The sequence below is a fragment of the Schistocerca piceifrons genome, chromosome 11 (genome assembly GCF_021461385.2).
Source record: "Schistocerca piceifrons isolate TAMUIC-IGC-003096 chromosome 11, iqSchPice1.1, whole genome shotgun sequence".
In the NCBI taxonomy this organism is placed as follows: Eukaryota; Metazoa; Arthropoda; class Insecta; order Orthoptera; family Acrididae; genus Schistocerca; species Schistocerca piceifrons.
In genome coordinates, this window is record NC_060148.1 from 163415370 (window position 1) to 163423029 (window position 7660).

The 7660-nt window shown below is 40.9% G+C and overlaps 1 protein-coding gene across 1 annotated transcript in view; it reads right to left on the reverse strand.

Annotated features, from left to right (window-relative positions):
• LOC124719986 (zinc finger protein 737-like) overlaps positions 1-266 on the reverse strand; it is an 88343-nt gene extending 88077 nt beyond the window's left edge. The window contains exon 1 of the mRNA XM_047245213.1: positions 181-266. The gene's annotated coding sequence lies outside the window, so the exon portion shown is untranslated. The remainder of the gene's footprint in view (positions 1-180) is intronic.
• Positions 267-7660: the final 7394 nt, after the last annotated feature.

A 7660-nucleotide genomic window follows, 5' to 3' on the forward strand; every position in this document is an offset into this window, starting at 1 on the left:
ACCCACTAAAAAATTGAAGACAGCTGCCTCAAACATAGCTGCCACAGCGTCATCACAAGATATTCGCGAACTATTACACTCCTCAAACTCAACGGTTATTGTGATAGAAATGAAGTACCGTGTTAACCTAGTTCCAAAACAATTCTCTTCATTTATTCTTGTTTGCAGTTCACAAATTACCTGGAGAATAGCACACAAATATTTCAGCAAAACCACGGGCACAAGGTTGTAGCTGACTACACAGTACGCCACTGAAACCAGCTGAACCAAAGAGCTTGCAGCAAGACAAAGCAGTTTGCCGTGAGCTATGAGATAAGCAGTATGGAAAAGCTGGAAAGATAAAATGCGAAAATTAAATTCCATAGGATATTCTATCTCTTTAGTAAATCCTTATCACTATTTTAGTGCAACAACTAGATAACTTAAAATAGCTGTTATTGAAGAAATGCGTCTGGAAATTTCTTGGAATTTTACATCTTCACTGTACCGTATGCGAAGCACTGATCTGAACAGGGACATCAAATCGTTCTAATTTTCCTTTGTTACAGGCAGGACGGGCATGTACAAGGCGCTTGACAGTGAGATCTTGTTGATGTTTCTGTTTTCTTGTTACAGTTATGAGCCCTAAACTCTTTGTTAAAGTTTTCTTTAAATCGCATAACAAATGGACGCTGTTTTATGACATTCCAATCCGAAGTAGGAAGGAAGATTAGTTTTAGCGTCCCATCGACACCAAGGTCATTGAAACAGTGCACAAGCTCGGATTGTGTTAAGGATGGGAAGGAAATTGGCCGTGCCGTTTCAAATGAAACATCCCGGCTTTTGCTTGGAGCGATTTAGGGAAGTCACGGAAAACCTGAATCTCTGTTGTCAGATACTGGTTTGAACCATCGTTCTCCAAATTGCTAGCCCAGTGTGTTAACCACTACACCACCTCACTCGGTCTTAACCATCTGACTGGTTTCCTGTTCACATCTTCTTTTGTAACTGCAATGTAACAAATCAGATGATACTGTCAGTTGATAATATTCTCACGGGTTGTTTCACGAACAATATAAGGTTTGTCACCACCTTCTTCTTGCATTTTCAGCAATAGTATTTCAGTCAGCAGGCCAGTCCACTTTTACCAACTTCTTTAAAATTCTGTAGTGACTGCCAGATGCAATGAGATACATTCCATTTCACCATGATGAATAAACATGAATTTAAATCAATGAATTCTAGGTTAGATTTTCCAGTGATGGGTTAATTCTAGGTTAGATATTTCCTGAATAGCAGACGAGAACATTGCAGCAACAAATTTGTTTAGATTCTGTCCTCCACAACAATCGTTGAAATGAGTTTTACCATTGCAGGTAGAGACTTCAACATCCATACAAACAGATTGCTATCTCACATCTTCCTCGTTTTCCCTGTATTTCCGAGTGCATGAAACTCTCTTCTTGTTTTGACTTGATGTCATTGTCTGAAAAATTTCAAAAAATTCAGTCGCTGCTTATAAATCAAACCATTGTTGATGGGATCAGTTGTTGTCAACAAAACGTGCTGGAAACAGAAGTTGCAGCTTACAGAAGTCCTATATAAGTTTTGGGCTCACTCCATGTCTTGTTTCTTCTCCTCTCGAGCCCTGTATTTTTATAAAAGGTGAGCTTCATAATTAGTTTTAAGTACATCGTTATGGACCATAGCAGTACTCTAGGCCATGTATAGGCATCACTGATATTTCTTTGGGATGACGAAAACAAAGACTATAATCCTCTGAAACTCTCTTTCTGTAAATATGGTATGTATGCACAGATTTGTACAGGGAGCAAATGAGTGTGATGTTAAGTGACAATCTAAGGAATGTTTTTCCAGAGTGAAAGTACCAATACTGAGCCACTGAAAAACTTTCAGCTTGATTCCTCAAACCATCCCAAATTTTTGGTGAACTAAATTTCCTCAGATGATCGTTCTTCTGCCTTCCTCATTTGTGTTTTCGAATGCTCCTTTCTTCATCGCTGTAATCACAACACCTTAACAGATTCCAAGTTTATTCAGAAACATGGTCTTGCAGACTTGGATTCGTTCTGTTCCTCATAGCAACAGTTAAGTTCCTTTTTGAGTTCAATCATGGGCTAGCTTGCCTGAATTACTGCAAATAAAGCCTCTATTTCTCTCATACATCTAATTTGTAATATCTTTAAAAAATGTTCAGCCTTTCTGCATGGACAAACTTCTTATGACATTTACTTCTGCAGTTGTCTCAACATGGATATTTCATGTAAGCTCCTGGAACATCGAGTTCCCTGGATGAAATGTAGCATTTTTGCAGTGGTACCTGATTTTGAAAACATTTATATCCCAATGTTATCAATGTTCATATAATTTTTATGGCGTTGCTTTTCCTTGAAAGTGTATCTCCTGTGTCTCTAAATTCTGTTCTTTAAAGGGGTGCACATCAATAATGTCACCTTCATTGGCTGTCTACAATAGCTCTGAACTTTGTTACCCTCAGTTGGCTTTAATTGCTTCATATTAACATTTGCTCATTTTTGTGGCTCTTCATGTGATTCAACACCAGATGCTAGTTGATATTCCAAAATAGAAGGAGAGATGTCTGATGGGGAATATGAATCGTGATTGTTGTCATTGGCGAGGAAAGTATAGGGAAAGTGGCTGATATGAGTGGTTTCATACTCAGGAAACACGAAGAATGAAGGCTACTTACAGAAGAACACAAACATAATCAAGTATATTGAGTATTCTATATTTCAAACTTTCCCTACTCTTCAGCTTGAGAAAAAATTTAAAAAAAGTGTTTCCACTTTGCGTCTGTAGAAAATGAAGAAAACAGGAAAGAGAAATAAAGTGTTGAAATTTGATTTGAAAGCTACAGTATTTCAGAAGGATGTTGTTATACATACAAGCAAGAGACTGCAATTCTATAGAAGAAATACCATAATAATTTCCCTCTGGAACTCATAACTAACAAATTACTACTACCAGAGAGCTCTGAAACCAAACAAACGCCCCTGATTTTTTCACTCTTTATGGCATAAACAGGACAAAACCATAAAAAATTGGGAAAATACTCACCAAACGTTGTTGCCAACATGAACAGTTTTACCATCACACACAGACAACATAAATATATCCCTGTTTGAAGTTTAGGTATTACAATTGTGTAATTCAAGATACCTGCCTCCAGCATGACAGTTATCGTATCATTTGCAGTCGATGTTTGCAGCGTTACACTCCTGGGCAATTCAAAACAGTTAACTGTAGCAGAGAGATGCTCACTGATATAATATTTACATAATTATTGAAGTGAGTTTTGTGATCCAACAGTAAATCCCGAGAGAGACGTAGCTGTAGCAGAGGGAAGACTAGTAGTGACGATTCAAAGGTGCAAAAGATCGAGTAACCTAGTTGTTGTATTAATATGACGATATTTTTTAGCAGTAGTGAAGATTGGTTGAAAATCTATGAATAACTGTACAGCAGCTAAAGACACTATGACCACACAAGTAAAAATAACCTTATTCAAAGCAGCCAGCAATATTTGAAAATCTCAATAGAAAAATATTTAAAAAAATAAGCGCAGTGGTGCATCGGAACCTGCTACTGCACTCCCATGAAAGTTCCAAGCAAAGAACTGCTTGCAGCGTTACACTCCTGGACAGAAGTCAGCATGGTCCCTGTTGTATTCAAGCCCATGCGATTTCAATGTTTCGTCGTCAATGTGATATTCCAAGCGTTACAGTAAACGTGCAGTAGTGCATCGGAAGAAAACACGTCACTACTAGAAAAGGTTGCAAGCAGAGACCGTTGGCAGCGTTACTCGTCTGGAGACAAATCGAGATGTTACCTGTTGTATTCAATCCCGATGCATTTTCAGTGTTTCATCGTCAATGTGGTGGTCCAATGGTTACGGTAAACGTGCAGTGGTGCAACGGAAACAATTACTGCACTCAAAGGAAAGGTTCCAACCAGCGACCGTTTGCAGTGTTACTCCTCTGGACAGAAGTCGACATGGTGGCTGTTGTATTCAATTCCGACGCAGTTTTAGTGATTCATCGTCAATGTGATATTCCAAGCGTTACGGTAAACGTGCAGTGGTGCGTCGGAAGAAAATATGACACTCCTCGGAAAGGTTCCAAGCAAAGGCCGTTAGCACCGTTACTCGCCTGACAGAAGTCGGTATGGTGCATGTTGTATTCAATGCCGATGCAAAAACTGTGCTTCACCGTCAATGCGATGGTCCAAGGGTTACAGTAAACCTGAAGTGGTGCAACGGAAACAACTACTGCGCTCTCAGGAAAGAAAGTCTACCGTATCTTCCTTCGTCGTCGGCGTTGTCGTTGTTGCCGTGAGGCACCGTTACACCAAGTGGAAAGGCGCGTCCATCTTAGAGCATGAGCTATGGTAACCATAAGTCATTGAACACACACAACGGTCACGGTAGCACCTGATTCCAGAATAGCTACAGTAGTTAAGATCTACGAACTACCCCCTCTTGACCAGGTCCCCAAAACTTAACTCGTAACGAGATCCCTTCGAAGCAAATTGTTATAACGATCGTCTATAAAGGCTTCGTACAACGATAAGAAATGTTACAGTTCATGGAATAACAACAGATACGACCAACTTGTCTTGTTTCTTCTGTTTTATTTAACGTAACTTTGTTCACAGTTTTATTTCGCATTCACCACTCATTCACACTCTGATGTGGAGTATATGCCAGTGCCTGAACCCTAACTCCCAAGTTCCATCGAAACCCTTTGATGAACAGTTTAGGTTGCTCGACACCAACAGTCAATGATAATGATACAGTTTTTCTCCTTATCATAAATTGGAGCTCACTCTCCGCGATATAATAATAATAATAATAATAATAATGTCTCAATACTGCGTCCCTCGTGAGATGCGTATAGATTTATCCCGGAATTGACCACACTTCGCTACTCGCGATTTCGTGCAACTAAATGTCCTTTTTTGTTACTCTGATCGTATACCGTAGTTATTTAAAACTCGCCCCTATATTTTTTCACAACGCACAATTAGCACTTCTTTACTTGTTTATTTCTAAGAGTAAACGAAAAAAATGACGCTGTATCATCGGCTTCGTCGATATAAAGCAAAACACCTTAATATGCCCAATTTTAGGATCGGCAACCTGAGTCACTGATTTACTACATATTATTTCCAATAACGGTAATCAGGTATCGCCGTTATATTTTAATTGTATTCAAAAGCATGTTATTATTATTATGACCGACCAAATCGTAACAAATCGCGCGGCGTGCATTTTTAACGATAGCTTTACACTCGCCCAGCCTTTATTCATGCAATATTATATATAAATATACAGACAGGACGGAAAGATCGATCTCTCTACCGTAACCAATACAGGCAAATACGCTATTCAAGTTCCGTTGCATCTATCTTGACTCGTATTGTTACAAAAAATTCCAAAGAGCGACCGATTGCAGCGTTGCTCACATAGAAGTCGGCATGGTGGCTGTTGTATTCAATCCCGATGCAATTTCTGTGTTTCATCGTCAATGTGATATTCCACGTGTCACGGTAAACTTGGAGTGGTGCAACGGAAGAAAATACGTCACTCCCACGAAAGGTTGCAAATCAGAGACCGTTGACAGGGTTACTCGCCTGGACAGAAGACTGCATGGTGCCTGTTGTAATCAATCCTGATTCACTTACAGTGTTTCATCGTCAATGTGAAGAACCAAGGGTGACAGAAAAGGTGCAGTGGTGCATCGGAAACTGTTGTTGCACTCACAGGAAAGGTTCCAAGCAGAGATCGTTTGCAAAGTTACTCGCCTGGACAGAACTCGGCGTGGTGCCTGTTGTATTCAGTCCCGATGCACTTTCAGTGTTTCATCGTCAATGTGTTACGGTTAACGTGCAGTGGTGCAACGAAAGAAAGTACGTCACTCCTTCGAAAGGTTGCAATCAGAGACCGTTGACAGGGTTACTCGCCTGGACAGAAATCGACATGGTGCCTGTTGTAATCAATCCCAATGAAATTTCTGTATTTCATCGTCAATGTGCGGTTCCGAGGGTTACGGTAAAAGTGCAGTGGTGCATCGGAAGCTACCAATGCACTCCCAGGAAAGTTCCAATCAAAGAACGGTTTGCAGCGTTACTCACCTGGAATGAAGTCGGCATAGTGCCTGTTTTATTCAATCCCCATGCAATTTCTGTGTTTCATCGTCAATATGAGGTTCAGTGGGTTACGCTAAACATGCAGTGGGGCATCGGAAACATCAACTGCACTCCCAGAAAAGTTCCACTCAAAAAACCGCTTCCATCTTAACACTCCTGGACAGAAGTCGACATGGTGCCTGTTGTATTCAATCCCGATGTAATTTCAATGTTTCGTCATCAATGTGATTTCGAAATGTTACGGTAAACGTGCAGTGGTGCATCGGAAGAAAATACATCACTCGTTCGAAAGGATGCAATCAGAGACCGTTGACAGGGTTACTCGCCTGGACAGAAATTGGCATGGTGCCTGTTGTATTCAATCCAGATGCAATTTCTGTGTTTCATCGTCAACGTAAGGTGTAAGGGCTACAGCAAACGTGCAGAAGTGCATCCCAATCATCTACTGGACTCCCAGCAAAAGTTCCAAGCGGAGACCGTTTGCACCGTTATTTGCCTGGACAGTAGTCGCAATGGAGCTTGTAGTTTTCAATCCCAATCCCATTTCTGTGTTTCATCGTCACTGTGAATCTCCAAGGGTTACTATAAACACAGACTGTTTGCAGCCTTACTCGCCCTGACAGAAGTCGGCATGCTGCCTGATGTATTCAGTACCGATGTAATTTCTGTACTTCATCGTCAATGTGATGGTCCAAGGGTAACAGTAACCCTGCAGTGGTGCAATGGAATTAACTAATGCACTCATAGGAGAGGGTCCAAGCAGCGACAGTTTGCAGCATTTCTTGCTTGGAGAGAAGTCGGCATGGTGCCAGTAGTATTCAATCACGATGCAATTTCTCTGTTTCATCGTCAATGTGAAGGACCGAGGGTTACGGTAAACGTGCAGTGGTGCATCGGAAACTACTACTGTTTTCCCAGAAGAGTTCCAAGAAAAGAACCACTTGCAGCGATCCTCACCTGGACAGTAGTCGGCATGGTGCCTATTTCATTAAATCCCGATGAAATGTCTGTGTTACATCGTCAATGTGATCGTAAACCTGCAGTTGTGGATTGGAAATAACTACAGGATTTCCAGTAAAGGTACGAAACACAGACTGTTTGCAGCGTTACTCGGCTGGACAGAAGTCGGCATAATGATTGTTGTATTCAATCTAGATTCATTTTCTGTGTTTCGTAGTCAATGTGAAGGTCCAAGGGTTACAGTAAACGTCCAGTGGTGCATCGGAAACTTATTCTGCATTCCCAGAAATTTGCCATGCAAAGAACTGTTTCCAGCCTTACTCACCTGGACTGAAGTCGGCATGGTGATTGTTGCATACAGTCCCGATTTAAATTCTGTATTTCGTCGTCAATGTGAAGGTACAAGGGTAACGGTAAACGTGCAGTGGTAAATCGGAAACAGTTGTTTGACTCCCAGGAAAAGTGCGAAGCATTGATCGTTTGCAGCGTTACTCCCTTGGATTGAATTCGGCACGCTGTTGTATTCCATCCC